We start from the raw sequence: 17,016 nt of genomic DNA on the forward strand, positions 1-17,016 counted from the left end.
GAGGAAGAGTGCCATTGGCATGCTGAACGCAGGTATTTTCACGAGAGCTGTTGCCAGGGAATTGTTCTACCATGTCATTATAGAGAATGTGTCACTATGTCCAACCAGCCTCACAACTGCAAACCATGTCTATGGTGTCATGTAGGCACGGGGTTTGTTGATGTCAATATTGTGAACAGAGTTCCCCATGGTGGCGGTGTGATTATGTCATGGGCAGGCATAAACTAGGGACAACAAGTACAATTGCACTTCATTGATGGCAATTTGAATGCACAGAGATAAAGTGATGAGATCCTTTGGCCCATTAAAGTGTTGGTCGTGCCATTCATCCGCCCGCATCAACTCACGTTTCAGCATTCGGGCTCCCAAGTGGAGCAGCTTTCTAGGGCACTGCAGCTCAGTGCAAGAGGTGTCACTACAGTCCCTGGTTTGAATCCAGGCTGTATCACATCCGGCCCTGATTGGGAGTCCTATAGGTTGGCGCACAATTAGCCCAGCATCGTCCGGGTTAGGCCATCATTGTAAATAAGAATGTAACTGTTCTTAACTGCCTAGTAACATAAAGGTTAATTAAAAATTAAATACAAATATGATAATCCACGGCCTCATGTCGCAATGATCTGTACACAATTCCTGGCATCTGAAAATGTCCCTGTTCTTCCATGGCCTTACATACCCACCAGACATGTCACCCATTGTGCATGTTTGGGGTGCTCTGGATTGACATGTACGACACCGTGTTCCAGCCAATATCCATTAACTTCGCATAGCCGTTGAAGAGTGGGAAAACATTCCACAAGGTCACAATCAACAGCCTGATCAACTCTATGTGAAGGAGAGACGTCACACTACATGAGGCAAATGGTGGTCACACCAGATACTGACTGGTTGTCTGATCCACTCCCCTACCTTTTTCATTATGTGTCTTTGACCAACAGATGCATATCTGTATTCCCAGTCAAGTGAAATCTATAGATTTGCCTTTTCCTACATTTGTTATGTTGCAGCTGTAATAAATACTCAGGGAGAAAAAGGTGTAGATTCACGCGTAGAGTGTGGCAGGTGTTTATTTCGCCTTTGGAGAAGGCAGGAATCGTGGTCGCAGGCAATGGTGATACACAGGTAGGCAATGGTGATACACAGGTAGGCAAACAGGCAGATTAATCAAAACTAGGATTGAAGGCTATAACAAGTTCTGACAAAAGAGCTAGGAAAAGGCTTAGTAGAGTCAAAACGAACAATTCCTCACAAAGGCACAAACAGAATGAACTGAACTAAATAAGGAGCTGATGAGACCAGGTCAGCAACGAACACAGGTGAAATCAATGAACAAAAATGAAAGACAGGGCTATGTTCAAGGATACAAAGAAACAGGGCTACGTTCAAGAACACAGTGGCTTCTTAAATGGAAGAAGTTTGGAACCACCAAGACTCTACCAAGAGCTGGTCGCCAAGCCAAACTGAGCAATCAGGAGAGAAGGGCCTTGGTCAGAGAGGTGACAAGATTCTCTGGTCTGATAAAACCAAGATTGAACTCTTTGGCCTGAATGTCAAGCGTCACGTCTGGAGCAAACCTGGCACCATCCGTACGGTGAAGCATGGTGGTTACAGCATCATGCCGTGGGAATATTTTTCAGCGGCAAGGACTCTGAGACTAGTCAGGATCGAGGGAAAGATGAACATAGCAAAGTACAGAGAGATCCTTGATGAAAACCCGCTTGAGGACGCTCAGGAACTCACACTTGGTCAAAGGTTCACATTCCAAAAGTACAACAACCCTAAGCACACAGTCAAGACAACGATTGAGTAGCTTTGGGACAAGGCCCTGAATGTCCTTGAGTTGCCCAGCCAGAGCCTGGTCTTGAATCTGATCGAACATCTCTGAAGAGACCAGAAAATAGTTGTGTACTGACTCTCCACATCCAACCTGACAGAGCTTGAGAAGAATGGGAGAAACTCCCCAAATGAATGAGTGTCAAGCTTGTAGCAAGAAGATTCGAGGCTGTAATCGCCGCCAAAGGTGCTTCAACAAAGTACTGAGTAAAGGGTCTGGATACTTATGTAAATGTGATATTTCAGTTTTTTATAACATTTGCCAAAATTTCTAAAAAGCCGTTTTTGCTTTGTCATTATGTGGTATTGTTTGTAAAAAAAAAAAAAAAGATTTAATCCATTTTAGAATAATTTAGATTAAGGCTGTAACGTAACGTGAAAAAGTCAATGGGTCTGAATACTTTCCGAATGCACGGTATCTTATCTATTGTGTGTGTGAAATGTAACACATACACTGAGTGCACAAAACATTAAGAACACCTGCTTTTTTCATGACACAGACTTACCAGGTGAATCCAGGTGAAAGCTATGATCCCTTATTGATGTCAATTGTTAAATCCACTTCAATCAGTGTAGATGAAGGGGAGACAGGCTAAAGAAAGATTTTTCAGCCCTGAAACAGTTAAGACATGGATTTTGTATGTGTGCCATTCAGAGAGTGAATGGGCAAGACAAAAGATTTAAGTGCATTTGACCAGGGTATGGTAGTAGGTGCCAGGCACACCGGTATGTGTCAAGAATTGCAACACTGCTGGGTTTTTCATGCTCAACAGTTTCCTGTGTGTGTCAAGAATGGTCCACCATCCAAACGACATTGAACCATCTTGACACAACTGTGGGAACATTAGTCAACATTAGCCAGCAACCCTATGGAACGCTTTTGACACCTTGTGTTCTGATTTACAACTGCGACCTGGCCAAGACAAAGCAAAGCAGTGCAACAAAAACAACAACATAGAGTTGCACATGGGATAAACACATGTACAGTAAATAACACAATAGAAAAATCTATGTAGAGTGTGTGCAAACGTAGTAAGGTTAATAGGCCATAGTGAAGACATTTTGGAGATTAAACGTTGGGAGTTAAAGATGTGTAGATGATGAAGTGCAAGCAGAGATACTGGGGTGCAAAAGAGCAAAACAAATGACAGTATGGGGATGAGGTAGTTGGGTGTGCTATTTACAGATGGGCTGTGTACAGGTACAGTGATTGGTAAGCTGCTTCCGACAGCTGATGCTTAAAGTTAGTGAGGAGGATATAAGTATCCAGCTTCAGTCATTTTTGCAATTCGTTCCAGTCATTGGCAGCAGAGAACATGAAGGAAATGCGGTAAAAAGATGTGTTGGCTTTGGGGATGACCAGTGAAATATACCTGCTGGAGCACGTGCTATGGGTGGGTGGGTGTTGCTATGGTGACCAGTGAGCTGTGAAAAGGCGGGGCTTTACCTAGCAAAGAGTTATAGATGACCTGGAGCCAGTGGGTTTGGCGACGAATATGTAGCGAGGGCCTGCCAACGAGAGCATACAGGACGCATACAGGTGGGTAGTATAAGGGGCTTTGGTGAAAAAATGGATGACACTGTGATAGAATACATCCAAATAGCTGAATAGAGTGTCAGAGGTTATTTTGTAAATGACACCGCAGAAGTCTAGGATTGGTAGGATAGTCAGTTTTATGAGGGTATGTTTGGCAGCATGAGTGAATGAGACTTTGTTGCGTTATAGGAAGCCGATTCTACCTTTCATTTTGGATTGGAGATGTTTAATGTGAGTCTGGAATAAGAGTTAACAATCTAACCCGACACCTAGGTATTTGAGGGCAGCGATCGGTTGAAGACCATGCATTTAGTTTTACTTGCATTTAAGAACAGTTGGAGGCCACGGAAAGAGAGTTGTATGGCGTTGAAGCTCGTCTGGAGGTTAGTTAACACAGTGTCCAAAGAAGGGCCAGAAGTATACAGAATGGTGTCGTCTGTGTAGAGGTGGATCAGAGAATCACCAGCAGCAAGAGCGATATCATTGATGTATACAGAGAACAGATTCGGCCCGAGAATTGAACCTTGTGGCACCGCAGTAGAAATTGCCAGAGGTCCGGACAACAGGCTCTCCGATTTGACACACTGAACTCTGTCTGAGAAGTAGTTGGTGAACTAGGCGAGGCAGTCATTTGAGAAACCAAGGCTATTGAGTCTGCCGCAACGAATGTGCTGATTGACAGTGTCGAAAGTCTTGGCCAGGTCGTTGAATACAGCTGCACAGTTTTGTCTCTTATCGATGGCGGTTATGATTTCATTTAGGACCTTGAGCGTGGCTGAGATGCACCCATGACCACCTTGGAAACCAGATAGCATAGCGGAGAAGGTACGGTGGGATTCGAAATGGTCAGTGATCTGTTTGTTAACTTGGCTTTCGAAGACCTTAGAAAGGCAGGGTAGGATATATATAGGTCTGTAACAGTTTGGGTCTAGAGTGTCACACCCTTTGAAGAGGGGGATGACCGCAGCTGCTTTCCAATCTTTGGGAATCTCAGACGATACAAAAGGTGAAAAAAAATAGGTGTTGCAACAATTGTGGCGGATAATTTTAGAAAGAGAGGGTCCACATTGTCTAGCCCGGCTGATTTGTAGGGGATTCATTTTGTACTTGTTTGGTGAGTTTCTATTTATTAAAACATGTGGAACTCTACTCACGCTACGCATTGGTCCATTCCTTATGACGAACGTGACAACAGTGTCCCAGAACTTTTTGGAGTTTGTGCTGCAGGATGCAAATTTCTGTTTGAAAAAGCTAGCCTTTGCTTTCCTAACTGCCTGTGTATATTGGTTCCTGACTTCCCTGAAAAGTTCCACATCGCGGGGGCTTTTTGATGCTAATGCAGTACACCACAGGATGTTTTTGTGCTGGTCGAGGGCAGTCAGGTCTGTTCCTGGTTCTACATTTTTTGAACGGGGAATGCTTATTTAAGATGGTGAGGAAAGCACTTTTAAAGAGCAACCAGGCATCCTCCAGTGACAGAATGAGGTCAATATCCTTCCAGGATACCCGAGCCAGGTCGATTAGAAAGGTCTGCTCGCTGAAGTGTTTTAGAGAGTGTTTGACAGTGATGATTGGTGATCATTTGACCGCAGACCCATTACGGAAACAGACAATGATCGCTGAGATCCCTGTTGAAGACAGCAGAGGTGTATTTGCATGGCAGGTTGGTTAGGATGATATCTTTGAGATTGCCCGTGTTTACAGATTTGTGGTTGTACCTGGTAGGTTCATTGATAATTTGTGTGAGATTGAGAGAATCTAGCTTAGATTGTAGGATGGCCAGAGTGTTAAGGACACTCAAGGTTAACTTCCTTGTTCAGGGGCAGAACAACAGATTTGTACCTTGTCAGCTTGGGGATTCAAACTTGCAACCTTCCGGTTAACTAGTCCATCGCTCTAACCACTAGGCTACCCTGCCTAACTGTGCCTTAATATCAAAATATATCACTGACAGTGTCAACAACAAAGAACCTGTCACGAATCCCGCCGAAGGTGGTTCCTCTTCCTGTTCGGGCGGCGCTCGGCGGTCGTCGTTGCCGGCCTACTAGCCTCCACCGATCCCCCTTTCTGTTTCAGTTTGTTTTGTCTGATTAGTCTCACCTGTTTCTTTTTTGGGGTTTTGATTTGGGCTATTTAAGAGAGAATATAGTAGATGGCACGGACTAAAACAGCATGATTGATGCGTTTGATGGACGATAGATATGTTTGATGGACGATAGATATGTTTGATGGATGATTTGTGTGTTTGATTAATGCATTTGATGGATGATTGATGCATTGTATGTATTGTTTTCTGTGCTCTTCCTTTTAGCTGTCCTCTTAATGACCTCCTTAATGACCTCCTGCCTTCAGAAAGTATTAATAATAGGCAATCATATCACTTAGATAATAGGCAATCGTATCACTTAGGTAATAGGCAGTCATATCACTTAGGTAATAGGCAGGCATGTCACTTTGATGTCACTTTGGCAAAATCACCGGATGTTTTGGAACTACTGAACATAACGTGCCAATGTAAACTCAGATTTTTGGATATAAATATGAACTTTACCGAACAAAACATGCATGTGTTGTGTAACATGAAGTCCTAATGAGTGTCATCTGATGACAATCAAAGGTTAGTGATTAATTTTATCATTGTGCTTTTTGTGACTCCTCTCTTTGGCTGGAAAAATGGCTGTGTTTTTCTGTAACTTGGCTCTGACCTAACATGATCGTTTGCTGTGCTTTCGTCATAAAGCCTTTTTGAAATCGGACACTGTGGCTGGATTTACAACAAGTGTATCTTTAAAATGCTGTAAAATACTTGTATGTTTGAGGAATTTTAATTATGGGATTTCTGCTGTTTTGAATTTGGCGCCCTGCAGTTTCACTGGCTGTTGACAAAGTTAACCATGTAAATTAATCTTCTTACTCAAGACTTTAACACCATTACATGTGGCACAGCTTGACAACAGTCAAGAGCCATGGCTCACAGCCGTAATCACAGCGTTTCTCAGAGTAGGAGTGCTGATCTAGGATCAGATCCCGGCTGTACATATAATCTTATCAATTATTATCTTAAAGGGAAAACTTATCTGATATCAGCACTCAGACGTTTTGTGAATACGGCTGAGGCTCTGGCCTGCTCAATCCACATATTGTCAGGCCTCTCAGGGGGTCTGCGGCAATATGTTCTGGGTTGTATAAGCCCTATGAGTCCGAAATGACATTCTTTATAGCACAGTATTTTGTCAAAAGTGCTATGGGCCCTGGTCTAAAGTAGTGCACTATATAGGGAATAGGGTTCCGTAGGGCTCTGGTCTAAAGTAGTGCACTTTAAAGGGAATAGGGTTCTATAGGGCTCTGGTCTAAAGTAGTGCACTTTAAAGGGAATAGGGTGCTATTTGGGACGTATCCCTGGATGTCATGCTGTAGCATAGCATGTCAACATTCTGAGGATACTAAGCATAGACCTTAGTCAGTGCCACTGTCACACCCTGATCTGTTTCACCTGTCTTTGTGATTGTCTCCACCCCCTCCAGGTGTCACCCATTTTCTACATTATCCCCTGTGTATCTGTGTTCTCTGTTTATCTTGTTTGTAAAGTCAACCAGCGTTTTGGTGTCTCTGCTCCAGCATTTCCCACTCTTTTATCGCCCGCCTGCCGTCTGGTACCATTGCCCCACCGCTGGTTTCCTGATCCCTGCCTGCCTTGACCTGTCTATTGCCTTCCCCTGTTGGTTAATTAAACCATTGTTAATTCAATGTTGTCTGGGTCTTGATACCTAGACTAGATTGTACTCGGTCCACATATTGTCCTGCTACCAGGGGATAGACTTAGCAATGTTCTGAGATTAATTCATCTGCAAACCCCAGAACTCTAAATATAGCGTGTGCTGGACAGCTTACCGTTCATACTAACAGTCTGTCACGGGATGCATTGGGATGCACACAAAGAATCTCAGTGTTGATCTAAGATACATTTTCCTTTTTAGATAATAAATAAGATATGTACAGCCGGAAAACTACCTGCCCTCTAGGATACCTGCAGCACCCGATGTCACAGGAAGGGTAATTATATCAAGGTTCATCAACCACCCGAGCCACTCCCTGTTCACCCCGCTGTCATCCAGAAAGCGGGGTCAGTACAGGTGCATCAAAGCACTGAAATCACCTTCTATCTCAAGGCCATCAGACTGTTAAATAGCCATCACTAGCACATTAGAGGCTGCTGCCTATATACATAGAATTGAAATCAATGGCCACTTGAATAAATGGTACTCTAGTCACTTTGTTAATGTTTACATATTTTGCATTACTCATCTCATGTGTATATACTGTATTCTATCCTATTCTACTGTATCTTAGTCTATGCAATTCTGACATTGCTCCCCTAAATATTTAGATATTCTGAGTTCCTTTACTTTATATTTGTGTGTATTCTTAAGTTGCTAGATATTGATGTTAGATATTACTGCACGGTTAGTGCTAGAAATGAGCATTTCGCTACACTCACAATAACATCTGCTAAACAGGCGTCTGTGACCAATAATTTGTTTTGAACCAAGAGTTGAATAAGCCCTGGATGCTTCAGCGACCAAGGTAGTCTACACTCTGGGATTAACATACAAATCAAAGTGATAGTGCAGTCAATCAGTTTTGCAATGGACATCCCTTCATGATGCTTAGATCATAGCAAGTTTCCATCTGTAGTAGCCTACTTTTATCCCCTGACTATACTGGATCTGTCTTTACTGAAACATACTCTGAGGATTAGCAAAATTATTTATTAGTGTCTGTTGGGGTTAAGATCAGGACTCTGTGAAGGCCAGTAAAGTTCTTCCACACCGATCTCGACAAACCATTTCTGTATGGACCTCGGATTGTCATGCTGAAACGGGAATGGGCCTTCCCCAAACTGTTGCCACAAAGTTGGAAGCACAGGATTGTCTAGAATGTCATTGTATGTTGTAGCGACGCGAGCGGTGTGGTCAGTTTGTGAGACGTACAACGACAAGGTTTGAGAAAGTGATCAGCAACAATAGCCGGTTAAGAAGCCAGTGAAATGACGTTTTTTTGCATCAGCCAGAATGTGTTGACTCCAGCAGGAGGGAGGACCACTATTAGTATGCGTTTGTACTTGCCTTTAACCAAAGTGTCAAGTCGTTACAGCTCTGAAGTTCAAAAGCAATGTTATACAATTCAAAATGTTGCCTAGATATTTCAACTCTGTATGGCAAGTGTGAATGTCTGACTGAACGTTTGAGTCTTTGAGCTACAGCTCGCAGCTAAGGTAAATCTAATCACATTGAAGAATCCGTCTGTATCACATCGTTTAGAACCGCTACATTGGCGACACACAAAAATCAGGAAAGATGGTCGTTTTAATATGAGAGGCTCAGCAATGTTAGGATTTTAAAAGTTGTGTAGTGTCCAACAGGATGTTCTCTTGATGTTCAAATAAAATAAAATAGTATTTGTCACATTCGCTGAATACAACAGGTGTAGTAGACCTTCCTGTGAAATACTTATGAGTGATTCACCAGCATAGGAGAGTTTTAAAGTAAGACAAATTAGCTAAACAAAAAAAAGGAAAATAGTAACACATTAAAATAACAATAATGAGGCTATATAAAAAGGGCACGGGCACTGGTACAGAGTCAATGTGCAGGGGTATGGGTTAGTTGAGGTAATCTAAGGCAGCAGACAAAATTCCTTTGTCATCTCGCTATGGAGAACCGGCCTCAGAACATTATCATGCAATAAATGGACTTAGGGACAATAGGTTTCGTCAGCCACAATGGTGGTAATGACAATAGGTGGTATATGAAAATGACTGTTTTTGTTATGTTCTTAAAAGTTAAAGGATGACGTTAAAACACAAACATTAAAAGAGTTTCCTAGTATATGCTTGATGTTTATACATTGTATGTTGTGTGGAAAATGTCGAGATCAAAGATACTATTTTTGTAAAGATGAAATGTGAAGTTGTCTAAATTGGATATGAGTAAAATCCAGACCTTGCCTCGTAGAGAATTGTCCTTAAGGTGGAAATGCCCACCTCTGACCCAAGGGTATAAAACATGTGAGTTAAGAGTTTACATTCAGACTAAATGACCTGAGCTACAGCCAAGGTCTGAGTAGTCAACAAACCCAAAATGCAACCCGAGGTTGAAGACAAAGGACCATTATATCTATCTATGCTTCGGATGAGTAGCTGAGTCTAAGAGGGTGAATTCAAGCAGGACCAACCGGTAACCACCGAATCGTGCATCCACACTGCTTTCATTCCTACTCTGTGAGCCCTGAGCTACAGGGCTGACTGTTCTCAAAAGACCGCTTTCAGAACAAAGGCAAGGAAACAGACCACTAAGACAAAAGGACACTGGCATGGTGAGGACAACCAGAAAGTTACACCCTGTAACCAGAGAAGTGCGTCATCTGAGAAGCCGAAGCGGTCCATGCAGAGGCCCCCATCGGAGACCTTCAACACGTAATTCCATCATTCTATTCTGATCAATAAGAGAACGGCAGTTCGGGGAAAGGTTAGGGTTAAAATAAGTATAGCTGACAAATGCACCCACGTGTATTTTTCTCTCATGTACTCTCTCTTTCTTTTGAAATCCTAATTTTGTGTAACACGTGGCATATTGTGTTGGCCCGCTAGGGAGCTGTTTCGTTGTACTAAATTCTAATCAATAGCATAGAGAGCGTGTTTGTGTCTCTTATATTACAATTTTAGCTTGTTAGTAAACAAATAATCAACAACTGGTGTAGTACGGACTCATTGGTGGGACTCGGGTTTGTGCAGATTTCCGGATTATGCAACTTTCAGAATAAGACTGTAGAGGAAATTGATTATTTAGCGACTGTTGTAAAATCGATATTCTGATATTTGAGTTAATTTGGGAAATAGAAACTCAATAAAGCCAACCTTTCCCATGGTGCCCCAGGTTAATGAGTTAATACTTACCTGATTCATTTAATCACGTAATTATAAACTGTTAATCATTCGATGAGCAGCAGTCGTCACATTAATCAATACAGCGTCACGACATATTGGCGCCTCGTGAGGAAACTAAGATAAAACTAGCCCGCATTTTTGGGTTAATTCCATGTAAATTGTCTAGAAAGATACATACTGTTGAAGTCGAAAGTTTATATGCACCTTAGCAAAATACATTTAAACTCAGTTTTTCACAATTCCTGACATTTAATCCTAGTACAAATTCTCTGTCTTAACCTCTCTAGGGTAGGTGAGATGCTCACGTCTCATTGCCTCATCGCCTCATCACTGCCTCATTGCCTGCATCCGTAATGGGTCAGCGGTCAAACGACCTCCACTCATCACTGTCAAACGATCCCTGAAACACTTCAGCGAGCAGGCCATTCTAATCGACCTGGCCGGGGTATCCTGGAAGGATATTGATCTCATCCCGTCAGTAGAGGATGACTGGATTTTTTTTTAAATGCCTTCCTAACCATCTTAAATAAGCATGCCCCATTCAAGAAATTTAGAACCAGGAACAAATATAGCCCTTGGTTCTCCCCAGACCTAACTGCCCTTAACCAACACAAAAACATCCTATGGCGTTCTGCATTAGCATTGAACAGTCCCCGTGATATGCAGCTGTTCAGGGAAGCTAGAAACCATTATACACAGGCAGTTAGAAAAGCCAAGGCTAGCTTTTTCAAGCAGAAATTTGCTTCCTGCAACACTAACTCAAAAAAGTTCTGGGACACTAAAGTCCATGGAGAATAAGAACACCTCCTCCCAGCTGCCCACTGCACTGAAGATAGGAAACACTGTCACCACTGATAAATCCACCATAATTGAGAATTTCAATAAGCATTTTTCTACGGCTGGCCATGCTTTCCACCTGGCTACTCCTACCCCGGTCAACAGCACTGCACCCCCCCACAGCAACTCGCCCAAGCCTTCCCCATTTCTCCTTCTCCCAAATCCGTTCAGCTGATGTTCTGAAAGAGCTGCAAAATCTGGACACCTACAAATCAGCCGGGCTAGACAATCTGGTCCCTGTCTTTCTAAAATTATCTGCCGAAATTGTTGCCACCCCTATTACTAGCCTGTTCAACCTCTCTTTCGTGTCATCTGAGATTCCCAAAGATTGGAAAGCAGCTGCGGTCATCCCCCTCTTCAAAGGGGGGGACACTTTTGACCCAAACTGCTACAGACCTATATCTATTCTACCATGCCTTTCTAAGGTCTTCGAAAGCCAAGTCAACAAACAGATTACTGACCATTTCGAATCTCACCATACTTTCTCTGCTATGCAATCTGGTTTCAGAGCTGGTGCACCACAGCCACGCTCAAGGTCCTAATCAATATCTTAACAGCCATCGATAAGAAACATTACTGTGCAGCCGTATATATTGATCTGGCCAAGGCTTTCGACTCTGTCAATCACCACATCCTCATCGGCAGACTCGACAGTCTTGGTTTCTCAAATGATTGCCTCGCCTGGTTCATCAACTACTTCTCTGATAGAGTTCAGTGTGTCAAATCGGAGGGTCTGCTGTCTGGACCTCTGGCAGTCTCTATGGGGGTGCCACAGGGTTCAATTCTTGGACCGACTCTCTTCTCTGTATACATCAATGATGTCGTTCTTGCTGCTGTTGAGTCTCTGATCCACCTCTACACAGACACCATTCTGTATACTTCTGGCCCTTCTTTGGACACTGTGTTAATTAGCCTCCAACTGCTCTTAAATGCAAGCCAAACTAAATGCATGCTCTTCAACTGATCGCTCCCGCACTTGCCTGCCCTTCCTGCATTACTACTCTTGACGGTTCTGACTTGGAATATGTGGACAACTACAAATACCTAGTTGTCTGGTTAGACTGTAAACTCTCCTACCAGACTCATATTAAGCATATCCAATCCCAAATGAAATCTAGAATTGGCTTCCTTTTTTGCAACACTCATGCTGCCAAACATACCCTCGTAAAACTGCCTATCCTGCCGATCCTTGACTTCGGCGATGTCATTTACAAAATAGCCTCTAACACTCTACTCAGCAAATTGGATGCAGTCTATCACAGTGCCATCTGTTTTGTCACCAAAGCCCCATATACTGCCCACCACTGCGCTCTGTATGCTCTCGTTGGCTGGCCCTCGCTTCATATTCGCTGCCAAACCCACTGGCTCCAGGTCATCTATAAGTCTTTGCTAGGTAAAGCCCCGCCTTATCTCAGCTCACTGGTCACCATAGCAGCACCCACCCGCAGCACGCGCTCCAGCAGGTAAATTTCATTGGTCTCCCCCAAAGCAAATTCCTACTTTGGCCGCCTTTCCTTAAAGTTCTCTGCTGCCAATGTCTGGAATGAACTGCAAAAATCACTGAAGCTGGAGACTCATATCTCCCTCACTAGCTTTAACGTCTCTTGGGAAGGAGGAAGTATTTTGACATGAAAAGCCTGCCCAAAGTAAAACTGCCTGTTACTCAGGCCCAGAAGCTAGGATGTGCATATAATTGGAAAATGTGGATAGAAAACACCCTAATTCTAGTTTATAGAACTGTTAAAATAATGTTTGTGAGTATAACAGAACTGATTTTGCAGGAGAAACCCCGAGGACAAACCATCCAGGGAAGAAAAAATTGAGGTCATAGGATTTTCTATGGGATACACTTATTGTTAGGAACCCCGGGGTCCTGGCTAAATTCCCAATCTGGCCCTCAAACCATCACGGTTACCTAATAATCCCCAGTTTACAATTGGCTCATTAATCTCCCTCCTCTCCCCTGTAACTATTCCCCAGGTCGTTGCTGCAAATGAGAATGTGTTCTCAGTCAACTTACCTGGTAAAATAACAGATAAATAAATCAAATTTTAAAAAAATCATATCTCTTTTGCACACACTGTAAATAGAAAAAGTATATTGTATTATTGACTGTATGTTTGTTTATTCCATATGTAACTCTGTGTTGTTGTTTGTGTCGCACTGCTTTGCTTTATCTTGGCCAGATCGCAGTTGCAAATGAGAACTTGTTCTCAACTAGCTTACCTTGTTAAATAAAGCTGAAATAAAATAAAATAGAAATGTCAATAGTGGGAAAATCATTGGTTGTTACCTCACAAGAGTGTACTTCACATGCAGGGGAGATGCAATATCATCCTCTGTGACGATGGAGTATATTAACAGGTTGCTGTTAGAATCGACATGCATCCTGAACGTTGATGTGTCACCAAGGGGCCATACGGGAGTATTTGACGGACAAGTAAACTGCGTACCTCCCTCGCCATCTAAGTCTAGGGAGTACGCAAGAGGCCCAATCAGGGGAACAACCAGTTCAAAGTCATGGAAGGAGTATTCAGTCGATTCCTAGCTGAGTGTGCCGAGGGAGCGGACTGTGTCCCGAGGAATGGAAATATTCGCTTGAGTCAGATTCTGTACCAGGAGGTAAGTTGATCTAGCAGTTAGCTCTCGCCCCCAGTTGCGCAGATTCCTGGCGATGGTGGGGTACTATCGTACATTCTGTAAGAATTTTTCAACAGTAGGAGCTCCCCTTACATCTCTGCTCAGTCCCAAAGTACAATTTAAGGGGTCCCAGGAATGTAACTATGCTTTTGAGTCCGCCAAAGTGCTACTTTGTAGTGCCCCAGTGCTTGCCGCCCCCAACTTTGACAACCCTTTAAAGTTGGATGTAGACGCTAGTATAGTGGGGGTGGGTGCGGTTTTCTTACAGGAAGATGAAGACGGAGTGGATCGGCCCGTCAGTTTCTTCTCCCGTAAGTTCAACTCGTGTCAGTCAAGGTACTCCACCATTGAACAAGAGACGCTGGCTTTATTGCTAGCCTTACAGATTTTTTGAGGTATATGTGGGCTCCAGTGCCTTGTCTGTACTGGTCTTCACGGACCATAATCGTTTGGTGTTTTTGAAGCAAATGTACAATCAGAACTGCCTCCTCGTTTCCTCCAAGCAGCTGATTGGTCGGCCCCAGTGCAGATTGGAGCTCTGATCCCGCCCTCTCGTTAGGGGATACAGCTGTCGGCAATTACAAACTCCTTCTGCAGCTTTATAAGCCAGTGTTCCTTTGTTAGGAAGAGAGAGCGTCTTGGTATGTCCTGTGTTTCGTTGTTGGCCTGTATTTTGGAAATGATTTTGTAGCTGGTCCTGCGTGTGCATGTGTATGTCAAATAGGACTATTTTTGATCATTGAAATGGTTCACTTTACATGAGTAATTATTTTGTTTTTGCTGCCAGGGGGAGGGGGAAGGCACCTTTGGGAGTGCTTTGGCAAGAGGCCTGCGGGCATACATATACCCGTAGTATGTATTATGTCTATGCACACTATGTAAGACCTAGGCGGACCATCCCCTGTATTTTGGTTAGTGCGCCAGTTGGTACAAGGTAGGTAAGGTAGGAGAGGGGGCTTTAACTTTTACTTTCTTTGCGTTGGTTCTGTCCAGACCATTTTCCCCAATTTACAGTGTGAAGGAAATAAATTCCCTGTTACCTCTAAATTCTCTGCCTATGTCATACTTGCCCGCACCTGCAATCCCATACCTCTTTCACTCCACGGGGAGTTGCGTGTAGCAGCGTGTTGCGTCCCCCCCCCCTCCAAGAGATGTGCGTAACAAATGCTCTGATTGACACATCTAGCATTGGGTACTGAAATATCAGGTTCCAAATAACTGAATTGAAGGGAAAGGTGAACTGAGACAGGAAGTACTTCATGCAAACTATTTTCCTCTGTTAAAGCTGCTGCAGGTCAGTCTGGAGAGAGCAGACTTTGCTAGCAATAGTGTAAAAAGTTAGCTGGAAAGTTGCAGATTTTTCAACGTAGGTGACTGGTGCCATCTCTGTGAAAAAAACTGTCTTTGAGCAGTTACTTTACCAACTGTATTATCCATAATGTATAGTGAATGCATGAACAGGCATGTTACCAACAAACATCTGTCTCCAACATCTGCTCCTCTGTTGTCAGAGATAGACCCTGAACAGGAGGGGAGGGACTCAACTCTCACACTTGCAGACATAACTGTTAATAAATCCAAAATAATGAAGTTGATATAGTTCATAACGTATATTGATCTGTTGCAATCAAGTCATTAGTGGACATTAGTCAGGGACATGATTGTCTAGAATGATTTTTCAGCGTGATTGCAGAGCGAAGGGTAGTCATAGCAGCTGGATCTTCTTTCAGAACATTTTACATACTGATAGCTGACAGTGATTAATGACAATTTCACCAAATTGTTAAGTCTTACCTAATGCATCTTAAACATGGAAGCTTACTTAAAATAAAGAATCTATATCCATCTTTGAAACTAAGGCCTGCATAAGCGTTTTCACATGATGGACGTTGGCCTGCCCTGCTGATCCTGTGTAATATGTGTTCAGGTGAGTGACTAAACACAGGTTTCTCTAGCTAGTTCTGCTGAGCCTGTGTAATATGTGTTCAGGTTAGTGACTAAACACAGGTTTCTCTAGCTAGCTCTGCTGATCCTATGTAATATGTGTTCAGGTGAGTGACTAAACACAGGTTTCTCTAGCTAGCTCTGCTGATCCTGTGTAATGTGTTCAGGTGAGTGACTAAACACAGGTTTCTCTAGCTAGCTCTGCTGATCCTGTGTAATGTGTTCAGGTGAGTGGCTAAACACAGGTTTCTCTAGCTAGCTCTGCTGAGCCTGAGTAATATGTGTTCAGGTTAGTGACTAAACACAGGTTTCTCTAGCTAGCTCTGCTGATCCTATGTAATATGTGTTCAGGTGAGTGACTAAACACAGGTTTCTATAGCTAGCTCTGCTGATCCTGTGTAATGTGTTCAGGTTAGTGACTAAACACAGGTTTCTCTAGCTAGCTCTGCTGATCCTGTGTAATGTGTTCAGGTTAGTGACTAAACACAGGCTTTTCTAGCTAACCATATTTATTGTTGCATGGTCATGTTGTATTTATACTATATTATCACAGGGAATAATTTGACTCAGATATGCAGATGTGGTATGACAGTATGATGTTTAGTTGTTCCTATATAGTAAACCGAGTGTAGTGCTTTATACCAAGCTTTCCTTTTCATATGGATTTGACTAGCACAACTAGTATTGAAACAGCAGGAGGTAGAGTGGGGAGGTAAGGGGAGTAGGAGAGGGACTCCATGACTTTGAATGTCTGAATCAGAGCTCCTTTGAGTTGGAGGCTTCTTAAATTGATCTGTACCAATTTGTATTTGAGTTTAACTCAATGATTTCTTATTTTGTTTTACATTGTTTGCAAACTGATATGTGACACGTATTAATGTAAAAAAACAATGCAAAACAGCCAACATAAAGATTAAAACAGAAGCAGTCAAAAGTTTGGACACATCTACTCATTTAAGGGTTTTACTTTATTTGTACTGTTTTCTACACTGTAGAATAATAGTGAAGACATCCAACCTATGAAATAACACATATGGAATCATGTAGTAACCAAAATCAATAAATATCTTATATTTTTCAAAGTAGCCACTCTTTGCCTTGATGACAGCTTTGCACACTCTTGGCATTCTCTCAACAAGCTTCACCTGGAATGCTATTCCATCAGTCTTGAAGGAGTTCAAATATATGCTGAGCAATTGTGACTGCTTTTCCTCCACTCTGCGGTCCAACTCATCCCAATCCATCTCAATTGGGTTGAGGTCGGGTGATTGTTGAGGAC

The sequence above is a fragment of the Oncorhynchus clarkii genome, chromosome 16 (genome assembly GCF_045791955.1).
Source record: "Oncorhynchus clarkii lewisi isolate Uvic-CL-2024 chromosome 16, UVic_Ocla_1.0, whole genome shotgun sequence".
NCBI lineage: Eukaryota > Metazoa > Chordata > Actinopteri > Salmoniformes > Salmonidae > Oncorhynchus > Oncorhynchus clarkii.